Below are 17,620 nucleotides of genomic sequence, written 5' to 3' on the forward strand. Positions count from 1 at the left end.
TGGCCTTTGTGTATATGCTGAGCTGCTCACTGACATTCATTTGCAGGCACATTGAAGGAGCTCATCCCCGGAATATATCAAAGTAAAAGCATCAGGCTGACCCAACCAGTCCTGGGTGTGGTTACTGGAAGTGTAATCAAAGAGTGAAGCAGAAGAAAGGGCTGCCAAAAGCATGTGACCTAAGTATTTAAGACACAATGATCAGCAGCAGTTCTAGTCTCTGGGTTCATGTGGTTAATCAGATTTTTTTTTTCAATTATTGGAAGAGTCAGGTTTGGCCTGCATTGCACATTTCTGTTGGCTGCTTAAAACACAATGAATTCAGAACCTAGCACTGTAGCCTAGTGGCTAGGGTCCTCATCTTGCACATACCAGGTACCCATATGGGCACTGGTTTGTGTCCCAGCAGCCCCGCTTTCCATCCAGCTCCCTGCCTGTGGCCTGGGAAAGCAGTGGAGCGTGGGCCAAAGCCTTGGGACCCTGCACCTACGTGGGAGACCCGGAGGAGGATCCTGGCTTCTGATCAGCTCAGCTTCGGCCCTTGCAGCCGCTTGGGGTGTGGGTCAGCAGACAGATCTTCCTCTCCGCCTCTTCTCTCTGTATGTCTGTCTTTCCAGCAAATAAATAAATAAATGTTTAAGATGCATTGCATTCTACTTAAGTTTGATACATATCTCATTAGCCACACCCTACTCCTTCCTGAAACAACCACATGCCTGAGTGAAAAGGAGGCTAACAGGTCATTATGCATGAGCCAGTTGCAAAACCATTTAGTTGGCTGAATTCAGAATTCAAAATAAACAAACCAAAAAAAAAAAAAAAAGCTACAAAAAGATACACTAAACAGAACAAAAAATACCAGAAGGTACACCATATAGTAAAATATTGTTTTAACCTTCTTCCCCCTTATGCATTTGTATACATGTATGTATGTGTACTGGATCATGAAAAAACTGTAGATCCTTCCGGGGTCATGTTTTAAAAAGTTTGGGAAGCATAACCAATCATATCCAAAATGGCCTCGCTTTACTAATGACCACCAGCCCCTTGCAGGTAATGTGACCATCTTTGTACCATTTTTTTTTCACAGAGAGTTCCAAGGCCAATAACACTGGCATATGCTAGAAACAAATGACTCATGTCCTTAAAAAAAAAACACAAAGCACAGGGCCCAGCACGGTGGCCTAGAGGTTAAAGTCCTCACCTTGAATGCACCAGGATCCCATATGGGTGCAGGTTTAATCCCGGCAGCTCCACTTCCCATCCAGCTCCCTGCTTGTGGCCTGGGAAAGCAGTCGAGGACAGCCCAAAGCCTTGGGACCCTGCACCCACGTGGGAGACCTGGAAGAGCTCCTGGCTTCGGATCAGCACAGCACCAGCTGTTGCAGTCACTTGCGGAATCAATCATCAGACAGAAAATCTTCCTCTCTGTCTCTCCTTCCCTCTGTATAAATAAACATAAATATAAATAAAATGAAATAAATGTAAATAAAAATAAATAAATCATTAAAAAAAAACAAAGCACAAACGGACAAGAATTGCTCTGTGGCTTAGTGGTTCTGAGACCATGGCAATTTCCTTGAAACTTTGGAACTGTGGCCAAATAATTACTTGCTTCACTTTGTTGTGGCAAGTTTAGGTGGTAGAAGCCAAACATAAATGGATCATGGACTCCTCCTTAAGGTACTCCCTGTTTGACAGCAAAGGTGTTTAAGAGCCTTTCATGCAAGACAATGTCATAAGTGCTTTGGTGAGGGTGGAGTTAAGAAAAACAGGGCCGGCTGCTACCAGAGATAAGATGTTCTTAAAAGATAAAGAGAAGTTTGCCAGTCAGAGGAGGGGAAGGAAGGGCATTCCCAAGAGAGTATGTGGGGTAGATGAAATGAACAGTCCATAGGGCAGCATGGCATCATACAATGCAGCTGGCACATCAAGTCACACATCAAAGCGGCAGACCGTGGCATTCAGTTACACAAAGGAACTCACATATCATCCTATGGACACAGAAAACTACTGAAGGCTCCTAAGGCATGACACACTAGCTAGACTTGCAATATAGAAGCATCATTTCATAAGGAGAGCTGAGGGAATTGCTGGTAACAGAAAGTGGAAGCTATTCATTCAGTCAGGGCAGTTCAGTTGGACATTGTTATCACAGATCAGGTTAAGCATGGTAGGGACCTAAAGTGGGTAGAAAGCAGAGGAAGGATCATAAATAAGAAATTCTGATGAAATCAAATTAAGAGAGTGGGGAGGGGGTGGTGAGGTGGTTAAACAGAGTGATCTTCCACCTGCAAGCACTGACATTCTGTTTGGCTGCCAGTTCTTATGGGGGCTCTGTATAAAGCCTGACAAACTCCAACTATTAGGCCTGCTTGGTCATGCCACCCCACTGAATAGAAGGGAGATATATAAGGCTGTCTTTTGGTAAAAGGAACCAGACCTAAGCGTCTTTGAGATATACCACCAGTCCTAGCAGCAGCCAAGCTCCAGTCCTGATCTATCAGCGGCTTTGAATATGTTCCATGTGTGTCACCTTTGTTTCCTCAAACCATAAAGCTCAATTATGTTTACTGTTTTCTCCTATTCACTCTACCAGCCACCAGTTCTGCTTCCTTTCATCCCTGTGCCTGCCATTCCTGAATCCTCCTAACAGGTAATGTGATTTCCTCCTAAAGAAAAAAAAAGCACCAATTTTAAAACTCTTGATCCACATTTGTGCCTTAATGACATCACGACCCCCAACAACATTCAAAACCAAAGATGTTAAATTGGCAAGTACCATGGTGCGAAGGCCTACAGCTGCCTACTTGACTTCCCAAGGTTGCCTCAAACTAACCATGTGCATAACTGAATCTGTGATCTCCTCAACCCCATCCAAAAGTGATCCTGTTGCTCTGTTCCCTTAGGTCAGAGACTGCGCCATGGTTCCCCTCAACTGCTCAAGCCAGCTTCATGCGCTCACTGATGAGAATGAAGCCCCATCCTCTGGCTGATTAGCTCGTTCAGTTGCCAACCCTGCTAACCCTACCTTCCCAATAGTTCCCGAATCCATTTTCCTCCACTACCCTTGTGTCTCAACACAGGCTTTTTGCATTTCCTTTTGAACTAGAAGTGTTATGCCTGTTCCTCCACTCTCATCCTTTCTGTGGCCAAACTGGTGTTACTAGAATGCAACTTTGAAATGTTGATATGCATCTTTACAATGTTCCATAGCTTTATTTTCCCCACAACATATTTCCAAAAACCTTCCCCTAAATGGCCCATTTTGACCATTGTAATACCTTTGGTTACAATTCGATTATATTCCCATACTCACATGCTACTCTTCCAGGCCACAAAGCTCCTTATGCTACTTATGTTACTTGAATATTTTGATAACTTATACTGCTTTTACATGGCTTCTTCCTTATTCTAAAGGTTGGTGAGCAGGGCTCTCATGTCTAAAAATGTGATCATATTAAATCAGATGATAATCAGAAAGTAAATGTTTCTGAAGGGTATCTAACCAGAATAAACTTCTTTTTTTAAAGATTTTATTGTTATTTATTTTTACTACAAAGTCAGATATACAGAGAGGAGGAGAGACAGAAAGGAAGATCTTCCGTCCAATGATTCACTCCCCAAGTATCCGCAACGGCCGATTCCATGCCGATCTGAAGCCGGGAACCAGGAACCTCTTCCAGGTCTCCCACGAGGGTGCAGGGTCCCTAGGCTTTGGGCTGTCCTCGACTGCTTTCCCGGACCACAAGCAGGGAGCTGGATGGGAAGTGGAGCTGCCAGGATTAGAACCCGTACCCATATGGGATCCTGGCGCGTTCAAGGTGAGGACTTAAGCCGTAGGCCACGCTGCTGGGCCCCAGAATAAACTTTTCTTGCTGCAGTGTGTAACATGAAAACTTAAGACAGAGTTCAAGAATGGGTTAGGCAGATTTTTGGACACAAGAACCTAAGAAGTATGCTTCAGAAGTGCATAGTGAAGAAAATTTGATAGAGGGGCAGTAAGGATCCTGAGAAAGGAGGAAGGAGAATAGAAAACTGAGAGCACAATGATGCTGTGGTCTAAGAAGAGACACATCCAGTGAGACGTTCCCAAGGTGATGAGCAAGAGATTTTGGCAAACTGAATGCCTGAGACTCCACGGGCCTTGTCTTCACTGTTCTGAGTGATGAGCCCCTCTCTTACTTCACCAGCTTCTGTACAAAACAGTTATAATAGTGCTTTGTTTTCATGCATAACAATGCTCCAAGCCTGCAGGCATGCAGAAAGTGCAACTAGTGTGGCACAAAGACAGCAGCTACCAGCGGCCAGGGGTGGTAGGGAAGCAGGCCTGCGTGCACTGACCAAGAGAACTCACCAGACATCCTGGCCCACATGTGAGATTTTCTATCATCTGAAAGATTATATCTAAGTGAGGTTCATCTGCCATCAGAGGAAAAGGAAACTCAATTCCAACAAGGCTGAAAGAATTAGGTATTTTCAGGCAGCTAACCCATGGATCATGGTCACAATCAACACAAGAAATCTATATAACTACTATGAAGTAGACACATACCATTGAGAGGTTGATGTGATGGCTCAATTGGCTAGTCTTCCGCCTGCAAGCACCAGTACCCCATAGAGGCACCAGTTCATGTCCCAGTTCCACTTCCCATCCAGCCCCCTGCTAATGACCTGGGAAAGCAGCTGAGGATGGTCCAAAGCCTTGGGACCCTGTACCCGTGTGGAAAGTCTACAGAAAAGTCCCTGGCTCCTGGTTCCTGGTTTTGGATCAGCTCACTTCTGGCCATTGCAGCCATTTGGAGAGTGATCTGGCAGATGGAGAACCTTTCTCTCTGTCTTTCCTTGTCTCTGTAAATCTGCCTTTTCAATTAAAATAAATAAATCCTTTTAAAAAATACTATTGAATAAATGAATGTAATAAGTATGTAAAAGATAAATTGAAATATACTTAGAAGTAGGCTAATTAACTCACATCAGATTACAGACAAGATAATTACATCAGATCACTGATGACAACTTTAAAAGACTGATTCCTTAATTTACCAAAAAAAAAAGCAAAAACAAAAAACATATTGTTTCCAAAGAGTTAGAAATTTAAATAGTTGTGATTCACATTAGGATTTTCTAATATAGAAATTCAGGAAACTAAATCAAATTTCCATTATATATTACATAATAGAATTTACATAATAGGGAGGTAAAAGTCATCAAGCTGGGGATGTCACAATTCAGGACATATTTTAATGACAACAGAAATCAGTTTAGACATAAAATGTACTTCCAAAGCCTAAAAAAGAATCCTTTACACATAACCCAACAGCTTGATGTGAAAACATTTGGTACTTGACAGAATCACTAGTTTTATGGAGGCTAACATCTCTCTAGACCTGTATGCTAATCAGAACTTGAGGAAGTGGTATTAATGAAAATGTATGAAAAACATTACACTCCGATTTCCAAAGCAGAAACAACATGTCATTAACTATGGGGCTGGACAATTCCAGAGTAGCTTTCAATTAACTTCCACATATTAAGTTAATTTAGAATATGCTATAGCATACCCATGTTCTCCGTGGTATGGCACAAAATCACTTTGTTAAAAAAAAAAAGATATATTTTTATATGAAAGGCAATGTGACAGACATAGTGGAAGTCACAGAGAGGACAAGAGGTCTTTCATCTGCTGGTTCACTCTCCCAGTGGCCAGGTCTAGGCCAGGCTGGCTAAACCTAGAAGCCTGAAACTATCATCCAGAGTTCCAACATGGCCGGCCAGGGTTCAAGCACTTGGACATCTTACGCTGCTCCTCTCAGGTACACTAACAGGGAGCTGAATCACCAGCAGAGCTGCTGAAACTTGAATTGGCACTCCCATGTGGGATGTTACTATTGTGGGTAACAGGTCAATCCACTGTACCACAATGCCTGCCCTACATAATTATTTCTCATTCATCAAAGTCTTCAGCAGATCTGGAAGACTTGGTAGGATTACTTTTCTTCATATACCATTAGAGTTTTCTACACAGGTTAGATTTATGGCTTCTGTATATCAGCACTCACTCTCATGACCATATCCAGTTTTCCCAGCCTTTGTTAAACTATCCTTTCTCCATTGTATATTTTTGGCACCTTTATGCACTGTATATTTCAAAAGTATTAAACACATGGATTGAAAATACTTTCACTGCAAAAAAAATTGATGAGTATGTAGCATGATTACTTCCTAATTTCCCCCAATTCAATCATTCGACATTGTAAATACATATCCAACTATTACATTGGGTGGGTATTTGGCATAACAGTTATGACACAACTTGGGACATCCATATCCCTTAATAGAGTGCCTGGGATCAACTTCTAGATCAACTTCTGATTCCCAACTCCTGCTAATGTGCACTCTAGGAGACTCTAGGAGTCTCTGTCACCCATGTGGGAGACCAGATTGAGTTTCTGACTCAGAGTTTTCATCGAATCCAGCCCCAGATATTACAGAAATTTGGGGGAGTCAACAGTAGGTAAGAGATCTTTGTGTGTCTCTGTCTCTCTACCTTTAAATAACAATTATCACTTGCTACTAATAAATAAAACTTTAAGAAGGGCACTGAAGGTGCCTTTGCTGAGGTGTGACAGGCGAGGCCTCCACCTGTGGTGCCAGAATCTCAAATTGGTTCTGGTTTGGCTCCTGGCAGCTCCACATTTGCTCCAGCTCCCTGATGGTGCCTGAGAGAGCAGGCGCTTAGGCACCTGCAGAGGAGGCCTGGAGGAGGCTCCATGTCCCTGACTTTTGGTTGGCCCAGCCCCAGCCATTGTGGCTATATGGGGAATGCAAGATATCTCTCTTTCTCTCTAAACTCTTCTTTCTGAACAAAAAAAATAAAGAAATTTTAAAAAACAAAGATATTGTACCTCATAATTATACATAATCATTTGCCAAATAAAATAATTATCTGTTAAATAATAAAACAATGTTGAAAATAAAACTTAAAAATCATTGAGCAATTAAAATTACAACAGAAGAAAAATCAGACATCTTGGTAAGTATTTGTAATGTTTATTGCACATACATGGCAGATTTTTAGATTTTACTTATATTCCCTATAGGAAAAATAAAACAAAAATGTTTTCATTTATTTTCAAACATCACCACCTTCCTTCCACTTGTTCATTGCTTTAGTCCAGTATGTTTAAGAAAAAAGGAATAGAAAATAAAATTCAAATATATTATTTATGTTAACACAACCCACACTACTAGTGAGGGATTAAGAGCTTTGTTTTTAGCAGAAGAATTTCTCAGTCTCAGCTTTGTTGACATTCTGGGTTGGATCATTCATAGGTAATGTCCTGTTCATTCAGCTTTGAAAATCAAAAAGTGTTTCCAGACATTGTCACAAGTTCCTGGCAGAGTGATATGATTATTCCTGATTGGGAATCAATTTTTTCTAAGATTTATTCGTTTTTATTGGAAAGGTGGATATACAGAGAGGAGGAGAGACAGAAAGGAAGATCTTCCATCCTATCTAAGTGACCACAACAGCGGGTGCTACACCGATCCAAAGCCAGGAGCCTCTTCCAGGTCTCCCACATGGCTGCAGGGTCCCAAGGCTTTGGGCCGCCCTCAACTGCTTTCTCAGCCACAAGGTGGGAGCTGGATGGGAAGTGGGGCCTCAGGGATTAGAACAGGCGCCCATATGGGATCCCAGCGGGTGCAAGGCGAGGACTTAACCACTATGCTATTGCGTGGGCCCAGGAATCACTTTTCTATTTGCTTCCTTTGACCACGTGAGGAATGTAGAAAGGGTTCAGGTGAATTAACATGGAAAGTGACCAGTATTGATGTCAAATAGAAACAAACCAAACAGGAAATACTTTCACCCAAAGCTACCACTTATTTCCTCTGTGAAATTTCTGAAGTTACTTTTACCTTATCTATGAAATAAGAGAATAATGTCACCAGACTTACAAACCTTATTGTAACAATTAAATTAAATGAGGGGGTCAGCATTATGATGGAGTGGCTTCAGTGGCCACCTGAACCACCAGCATCCTATTCTAGGTACCAGTTCAACCTCTGGTTGATCCACTTTCAATTTCCCTCCCTGCTAATAACACACCTAGGAGGGCAACAGTACCCAAGTACTCAAGTACCCAGACCCATACCGCCTACATTGGAGATCCAGGTGGAATTCCAAGCTCCTGTCTTCAGCCTGGCCTACCCGAGGCCACTACAGCCATTTGGAGAGGAAACCCATGAGTGGAAGATAGTTTTTTCTGTCTGTCTGTCTCTCTGTAACTCTGTCTTTCAAATAAATAAATTTTCCTTTTTTATATTTAAAGATTTTATTTTATTTTTATTGGAAAGGCAGATATACAGAGAGGAGGAGAGACAAGAGAGGAAGATCTTCTGTCTAATGATTCACTCCCCAAGTGACTGCAACGGCCGGTGCTACACCGATCCAGCAGCCAAAGCCAGGAGCCTCTTCCAGGTCTCCCACATGGGTGCAGGGTCGCAAGGCTTTGGGCCGTCCTTGACTGCTTTCCCAGGCAACAAGCAGGGAACTGGATAGGCAGTGGAGCTTCCGGGATTAGAACCGGTGCCCACAGGGGATCCTGGCACTTTCAAGGGAAGGAGTTTAGCCGCTAGGCCATGGCGCTGGGCCCTCAAATAAATAATTCTTTAAACAAGAATTACATGAGACACTAAAGAAGTCAGCATTTGGGCAAATCATTCCGATTAAATTCTACCTATTGCCAGGTCTTACATACACAGGGAGTTGTTTCCAAACTTCCCCTTCTTTGTATAGCCCTGAGAATGTTTTTGCACAGGGCCACGCAGCCATTATTATTACTCAGCTCTATGTTACCCAGAGGTGTCTTGCCTGGAGAACTCAGCCATCAGAAAGAAGCTAAAAACTGAGAGGTGATTTAAAAAAAAAATGCCCACAGAAGCTATGCACTGAAGTTCACATTCATTGCTCATTATAAATCCCCGGAAGTGATTAAGATGGTTTATGAATGATTTCTTGCTCAGTCCCTGCACCAAGTGTATCATTATCAGATTTCTCCATATCCGTTAGGTAAGAAGTCCCCCATTAGGTGGCATAGGGGCAAGGAAAGCATTCGTCCAGGTAGGACCGGTGTTGGCAGTGAGAGTGACAGTCTGACTTTACAAGAGGCAATGAAAGGGCAGACATTAATTTAAAAGGAAAAACTGTATGCTCCAGAGAATAAGCAGCTACACAGACCACAATAACCCTTTAGCTACATCACACTGTCAGTGCATAACAGACATGGCTAACAATGACACTGACATTTTAAAAAATGCTCATTTCTGTTAAGTATGCTAATTTTTTTTAAACATTCAGGGTAGTGTATAAGGTGTTTTAGAACTGTTTCAATTGCAGAATTTTTAAATCTATGATTTGGAATGTAGCTGCGGGATTACCTAATCTGTCTTCTGGATGAAGAAAGGCAGCCCCAGCAACATGAATCACTCTTGCTAAAGATCAGACATCAGAGACAGAATTAGTATGAAAGCCTACATCTATGGCAACTGTACATCTTCACAAATACAAATATGTATTTTAAATTAATTAAAACTGCCAAATCTAATATTTGCCAAATCAAACATTTGGAATTTTCTGAATAAGCTGTTAACTGGTCTTTATGAAGCCTTTGCATCGTACCACTCCACCCACATCCCCTGCCAAAAGAAAAAAGATACGGGATCTGGGCCCAGCCTAGCGACTAAAGTCCTCAGGTTGCACTCAGCAGGTTCCCATATGGCCACCAGTTCTAATCCCAGCAGTCCTGAACTCATGGTGGACTTTAAGTCCAACAGTCAAAAGCTAATGGCACTAAGACAGTAGACTGAATCCAATTACACAGCCTGAAGGTGGGGTCTTTGGAGGGTTGTTGGGTCACAGAGATGGAGCCCTTTAATTGAATCCCAGTGGCTTTGTAAGGAGAAACACAGACACACACACACTCTCCTTCAGGTTTCTTGCCAGAAAAACCCTCATTACCAGAGTCCAAACCAATGGGACTGCCTAACCCTGGACTATAAACCTCCAAAACCAAGAACTAGAATAAAGCAATCTTTCCTTAGTAGCTTGTCTCAGATATTTCACCATGGTAACAGAAATCTACTAACCCACATGTCAAAAGCAGGAGAAAGCATGATAGTTGACTCAAACGGCTTCAATTTCTATAAACGAGGATAAGATTGACACCTAAGAAATCAGAGCAATGTAAAGCAGAAGCGAGTGTGATAGTGGGTGTTGCACTGTAGGTGACAGATAGAAATTGCAATATAGGAAACTGCAATCCAAAACAGGTGAGCAAGGAAGGTGGAGGGGCAAGATGGGACAGGTCACCTGACTGAAGTCAGAAGCACAGCTACGGTTCACAAAACAAAAAATCAACGCATGCAAAGGCTTTTGAACACACTAGGAAAAGGGGGAAACCTGGATCATATTTTCCAAATCATTCAAACTGGTGATTTGACAAGTCTCAGTTATTTGCGAAGACAGTAGTAGGAAGGTTTACAAGTTTTAAAAACTGAGCTTTGGGCCCGGTGGCGTGGCCTAGCAGCTAAAGTCCTCACCTTAAATGTGTTGGGATCCCATATGGGCATTGGTTCTAATCCCAGTGTCCCCACTTCCCATCCAGCTCCCTGCTTGTGGCCTGGGAAAGCAGTCGAGGATGGCCCAAACCCTTGGGACTCTGCACCCGTGTGGGATACCCGGAAGAGGTTCCTGGATCCTGGCTTTGGATCGGCATAGCCGACCGTTGTGGTCACTTGGGGAGTGAATTACTGGATGGAAGATCTTCCTCTCTGTCTCTCCTCCTCTCTGTATATCTTACTTTGTAGTAAAAATAAATAAATCTTCTTTAAAAATTGAGCTTTTCCAACTTAGTTCATAATAGCTAAGACATGAACTCGATCAAAATGCTCAGCAACTTAAGACTGGACAAAGAAAATGTGGCATTTATATCACAGAATACGACTCAGCCATTTAAAAAAAAAAAGAATGAAACCCTGTGTTTTGCAATGAAGCTGATTGCAACTGAAAATCATTATGCTCAGTGAAATATAGCAGTCCCCAAAAGACAAACACCATATGTTTCCCCTGATTTCTAGTAACTGTATATGAGGGATGGACATCCCGAGACTTGATTGTTCCAGCCCTTGTTTATATTCTAGAGGAGCAATGCAGTCTTCTACTTACAATTTTTGAAATTTGTCACCTACTGGAGGGTTAAGCATGTAATTACAAAATAAACATAAAGTACTCCACTGTAAAAATTTTAGAAAAATTGGGCCGGGCGTGGTGGCACAGTGGTTAAGGTCCTCGCCTTGCACGCCCGGGATCCCATACGGGTGCCGGTTCTATCCCAGCAGCCCCGCTTCCCTTCCAGCTCCCTGCTTGTGGCCTGGGAAAGCAGTCGAGGACGGCCCAAAGCTTTGGGACCCTGCACCTGCGTGGGAGTCCCGGAAGAGGCTCCTGGCTTCGGATCGGCATAGTATCGACCCGTTGCGCTCACTTGGGGAGTGAATCATTGGACGGAAGATCTTCCTGTCTCTCCTCTCTGTATATCTGCCTTTCCAATAAAATAAATCTTTTTTTTTTAAAAGTAGGCATAATTTGCTAAAGATTCATGTTTATTCAGGCACAGATAACAATTTGTCTACTTTTAAAAAATTCTGTGAAGATCACATAAAGTGCCTTCATTTTTTCTTTTTTTTAAATTTTGACAATCCTTACAAATTTAATTGGGGTAAAAAAGATTCAAGGTCTAAAGGGGGATATAGAGGAAGAAGCCCCACCCAGTCTCCCGCCCACCCCAAGTCCCGGGTGTGGGGCGCGCTCCGAGATACTCGATCAAGTGGTTCCAATAGTTCACCATTCATGGGTCGTTGCCAGTCGCCACCCCAATCATGATGTGGTCATTGGAGAGTTCATTGATTGACACAGTCCCTTCTAGGGTCTCCATTTGCCCAGTCTCTGCTGCCAACAGATGGCTGAGGTTATTGCTTGATTTGTCCTGTCTTTCCCTGGTTAGGACTCCGAGTCCGGTGTCTCGAATGGGAAGATCCTCGAAGAAATTTTGAGGTATTCCAAAATCTTTAAAAAGAAAATTTTAGAAAAAAGAGAAGGAAGGAGAAAGCAAGAGGGAGGAGATGGTGGGAAGTACCATAATGCTTCTAAATCAATATTATTAAATATATAAAAATTGTTCAACTTATTAAAGTTTTTCTAATTCAAAGTAAAGCTAAAAATATTTTTTAAATGAGCCTTTCCCTACAGATACTAAATCAAATGAATGAGAGAATAAGGACAATTACCCAAGAGCTATAGAATAGTACTGCCTCACAGAATTAAAATGTACACCACAAGTATCATCTAAAAATTTCTAGGACCACAATAAAAAGCCAAAAACAATAGGTGAAATTCATTTTAGTAATCTATCATAACTTTTCAAATATATCTGAATATCATTTCAATATATAATCAATACAGAAAAATGTTGAGATATTTTACATGTTTTACACTTACCAAACTTTTTGAAATATAATGTGCATGTCACAATTAAATATACCTTAATTTGGATGTCAAATTTTCATCAGGAATAGTTAAGCAGCATTTAGATATTATAAAATTTGCAGCTGTTTCACTCACATATTCAAGTTGCTCACGCTCACACACACTTAAAAGCTTTCCAATACCTGACACAAATATCAGTCATTTTCCATTAATAACTGTATTCACAATGACAAATTTCTTCAGATTTAAAACTCAAATACTAATTTTAAAGATTTATTTATTTATTTGAAACTCAGAGTTACAGAGGGAGGGGGAAAGAGAGGGAGAGAGAAAGAGAAGGAGAAAGAGAGAGAGAGCTTCCATGTACTGATTCACTCTTTAGAAACTGCAACAGACAGGGATAGACCAGGCTTCAGCTCCTTCTAGGTCTCCCATGTGAACACACTGGCCCAAGCACTTGAACCATAATCCATTGCTTTTTTCAGACTATCAGCAGAGAGCTGAATTGGTAGCACCTTTACCTGCTACATCGTAATGCTGGTGAAGTGAATGAGCCAAGTGGAGTACTCTTGGCACTGGAAGACCTGTGCTGCCCCTTTCGAATGTTGCCATTCACCAACAAACTCTGTTCCCCAGGGATCACAAACACTTTCAGGCATATGTGCTGCCAGAGCAGTTGTTTTCCATGGTAGCTGAAAATGGCTTGGGCGCTGAACTTCTCTCTGGATGTGGAGTTAGCACCTGGAGTGAGGATCTACATCGTTGCTTTGTGTGGGTGCTCAACATGCTTGATTTCATCATCTTGGGCTCCTAACGTTAATTAAACATTAATCCTAAGTTTTCATTTCCCCAGGCCCACTGAACAAAGTTAACGTGCTCAACAATGGATGTGCTTAGCAGCTACGTGCTAGGCAGTTCAGGTCTGGAAGGTGGGTTTTGGGTATTGCTAAGTGCATAGGCCCTTGGAAGGGTGCATGTCAGAGTGCCTAAAGGATGACTCCTGCAAATGGGCCAGCCCATAAAATGGAGCCACTCTGTGCTATCCAATACTCAGTGGAGAGTATCAAAATGGAGAGATTTCTAAGGAGAAAACATCAGTCAGAAGAGCTAATGAGCAGCTTATTGTGGTAAATAAAATGTGAAGTGATAAAAACTCGAAGTGGAGGTAGGACAGAGAAAGGGAGGGGAAGTCAGGGCCAATGAGGTGGTAGCACGGAAGACTTGAGAGGACTTGAGAACACTCATAGACGGCACATGGAAGCTGGGTGTCCAGCTGAAGACTTCTGGGGGATCTGACTCTTGTTTGCTTGCTTTTTGTGTGTTTGGGATTGCATTTTACAGGAAGAATCATCCATCCAAAGGAGTTCAATATTGTGAAGATACTTCCAAAGGAGTTCAATTTGTGAAGTTCAATAGTGTTTCAAGGACACCACCAGCCAAGCACACTCCATTCAATAATTGCCTTCCCAATCTACTTGTTACACAAGCAATTACAACATTCTGTCACTTGGGATGTCAAAATATTTCTCAGTTCCATTCATTAAGCATGCTACTACGTTGTTCAAGCCACATCTTTCACCTGTATTATTGCAGCAGCTTACTAAGGCTACCTCCTTGGCATCGCCTCACTCTAACACACTTGCTGCAGAGTAGTTAGGGTATTCTTTCCAATATATAAATCATATCATGCTACTTCCTTGTGTAAAACAAGTCAAAAAGCTTATTAAAATGCTTTTCTGTATGCATTTCTTCCTTCTTATATACGGAACCATAAAAATGTCAAATCCAAAGACATAAGAATGGAAAAATTTTGCAAGATGAATATTGATCAAGGACTATGGGCATATATTCAGAAAGCCTAAAATATTCTCTATGCCCACAATAACCAAATCGATCCTGAGCAAGAAAAGCCAATCTGGGGGTATCACAGGATGTGACTTTAAACCATACTATAAAACTATAGTAATTAAAATAGCATGATATTGGCATAAAACTGCCTCAAAGATAAATGGAGCAGAAGAGATGACCCAGAAATTAATCTACATATATTTAGTCAATTGCTTGTTTGTTTGCTTGTTTTTACAAAAATGCAAAGACCATACAGTGGAGTAAGCATAATCTCTTCAACAAATGGTGCTGGGAAAACTGGATGTATACATGAAGAAGAATGAAATTAGAGCCATACCTCTCATTACATATAAAAATCAACTCAAGATGGATCAAACACCTACATTTAAGACCTGTTATTATGAAGCTGCTGAAAGACAACATATGAGAAACATGCCACAACATTGGTGTAGGGGATGACTTCTTGGATAAATTCACCAAAGCAAGGCAACAAAAACAAAGCTAAACAAATAAGACTACAGTAAATTGTAGGACTTTTTCACAGCAAAGGAAGTGATTATGAGTGAAGAGAATTCAACACAATGGGAAAAAATACAAGCAAATCATCTCTCCAACAAAGGATCAATACCCTGAATATATCAGCAACTTAAATATATAAACAACAAAAAAATAACCAATCCAGCTGACAGATGGGCAAAGGACTTCAATAAAGAGCTCTGAAAAGAAACACAAATGATTATCAAACTTATGAAAAAATGTTCATCACTAGTCATTAGGGAAATGCAAATCAAAACCACGATGACATATCACCTCATCCCTGTCAGAATGAATAAAATCCAAAATACACAGAGTAACAAATGCTGACAAGGATATGGAAAACGGGGAACACTTACAAAATGTTAGTGGGGATGTAAATTGGTGCAGCCACTGTGGAGATTTATTTTAAAATTAGAAATAGACTTGCTATATGACTCAGCAATCCCAAAACTGGTACATCCCAAAAGGACTTGAACACAATGAACCAAAGAGAGATACCTGCACCACCACGTTTAAAGCAGCACTGTCCACAAAACATGCAACCAATGTTTTCCTGATCAGATGAACTGACAGAGAAAACATAGTATATAGGCGCGTAGCTAGCAAACAAACAATGCAATTTTACCATTTGTTTTCAACAGGAAAACATTCATGTTGAATGAAGTAAGCTAGATCCCCAAAAACTAATACTTCATGTTATCCCTTATATGTAAGTGAAAAATTTGAGGAAAAAAAACAAACAATAATTAAAAAAAGATAAATATCTGTATGCTGCAAATACAGCCTGTAAAAGTTGATTCTATAGCTTTATCAAAACAGTGCTTAAGGATGTCATATTACTACACTTTTGATAATATGTAATTAATTCATAATTTACAGCATATGGGGAAAATGATCATTTTGTATTTAATTACTGTTCATAGCCACTGTCTGCTTTTTACTTGTTAAACTTGTTTGGTGAAGCATTAAAGCTTTTACTGCGGTGTAGTCTAGAGTATATTATCTCAGAACAAAAAGCAGAGCGGGAAAGAAGAAGGAAAAATGGGAGAGAGGGAGAGTGGAATGACATTGTGCTGTCAGAATTTGTCTAACCTGTTGGCCTAGCACAGTGGCCTAGCAGCTAAAGTGTTCACCTTGAATGCTCCAGGATCCCAAATGGGTGCCAGTTCCCATCCAGCTCCCTGCTTGTGGCCTGGGAAAGCAGTGGAGGACGGCCAAAGGCCTTGGGACCCTGCACCCGCGTGGGAGACCCAGAAGAAGCTCCTGGCTTCCGGCTTCGGATCGGCTCAGCTCCAGCTGTTGCAGCTGCTTGGGGAGTGAACCATCTGATGGAAAATCTTTCTCGCTGTCTCTCCTCCTCTCTGTATATCTGCCTCTCCAATAAAAAATAAATAACTAATAAGAATTCGTCTAACATGTTAAATATGAGATACTAAAAATAAATGAAAATGCTATATTACTATAGCAAATAACCTGTGATTATGACTTTTTTATATGTATTTATTTAACTTGAAACTCAGAGCTCAGTGAGAGGGAGACAGAGAAAGAAACGTCCTGTATCCACTGGTTCAGTTCTTAAATGGCCACAACCGCCAGAGCTGAGCCAGTCCAAGGCCAAGTGTCAGGAGCTGCCTCCCATGCAGGTGCAGGGAACCAAGAACTTGAGCCCTACTTCCTTTACTGCTACGCCGGGGCGTGAGCAGGAGCAGCTAGGCCGTGCAGCAGCACCCACATGGGGTGCCTGTGCCGCCCTTGACAGGGCATTAGCATGCTACGCCCAGGTGCTGACCCCTGCGACTACTTTAAAATCTACTGCATGTGGGTGAAATGGTCATTTTTCCATGCAATCATTACAACCACCGTCTATATTCCGATTAAACTAGGGCCTCTGATTTTTATTTGTTGAGCTTAGTTGATGAAGTGCTAAGCCTTTTTATTGCAACATAAACTTAAAATATATTATCCCAAAAACTAAAAATAAAAGAAGAAAGTAGAGTGGAAGGGAGAGAGGGAGGGGAGGATGAACTATCATTATTGTATCCTTAGAATTGTATCTATTAATCATATTAAATCTGTTAAAAACTAATTAAAACCAAAGAAAAATGTATCTTCATTGCATTAATAAATTTATCACAATGATTTAATGTATTGCAATTTCCTTGTTAGAGATGAAAGATATAGAAAATTAAGAAAATTTTATCATTAATACTTTTGATTCTCAATGTTGCACGACAGTTACAATGGGTCGAATATCATTTTTGGTTTAAATACTTCTATATAAACACGCTATAATGACATCACAGTTCAGTACTAAGTTAGGTGCCTCAATGACAGCCTGTGCGGAGAGCAAAATCTACGAAAAGTAACGCCCCCTACTCTCCGTGTACGCTTGACAAAAAGCCAGGTAAGCAGGGGGAAAAAAGCCTAGTGTCGTGTTTTTCTCATATTTTACAACAGCTGCTCGGCAAACGCTGCGCTGTAAGGCACTGTGAGCCGCCGCTGACCGGACAGTGGCGACGCGGCCCACGGCGGCTTCCTCACAGCGCCTCCGCCCGCCCCAGCTGTGGGCTCTGTCCCGGCTCAGGCCGGCCAGGCCGCAGCAGCAGGCGCCGGGTGGGCTGGCGGGGCCCGCGGACGGCCCTTGCCCGCGGACTAGAGGGCAAAGGCCGTTCTGGAACTTCCCCAGCG

Source organism: Ochotona curzoniae, unplaced genomic scaffold, assembly GCF_017591425.1.
Source record: "Ochotona curzoniae isolate NIBS_2020 unplaced genomic scaffold, NIBS_Ocur_1.0 contig_1274, whole genome shotgun sequence".
NCBI lineage: Eukaryota > Metazoa > Chordata > Mammalia > Lagomorpha > Ochotonidae > Ochotona > Ochotona curzoniae.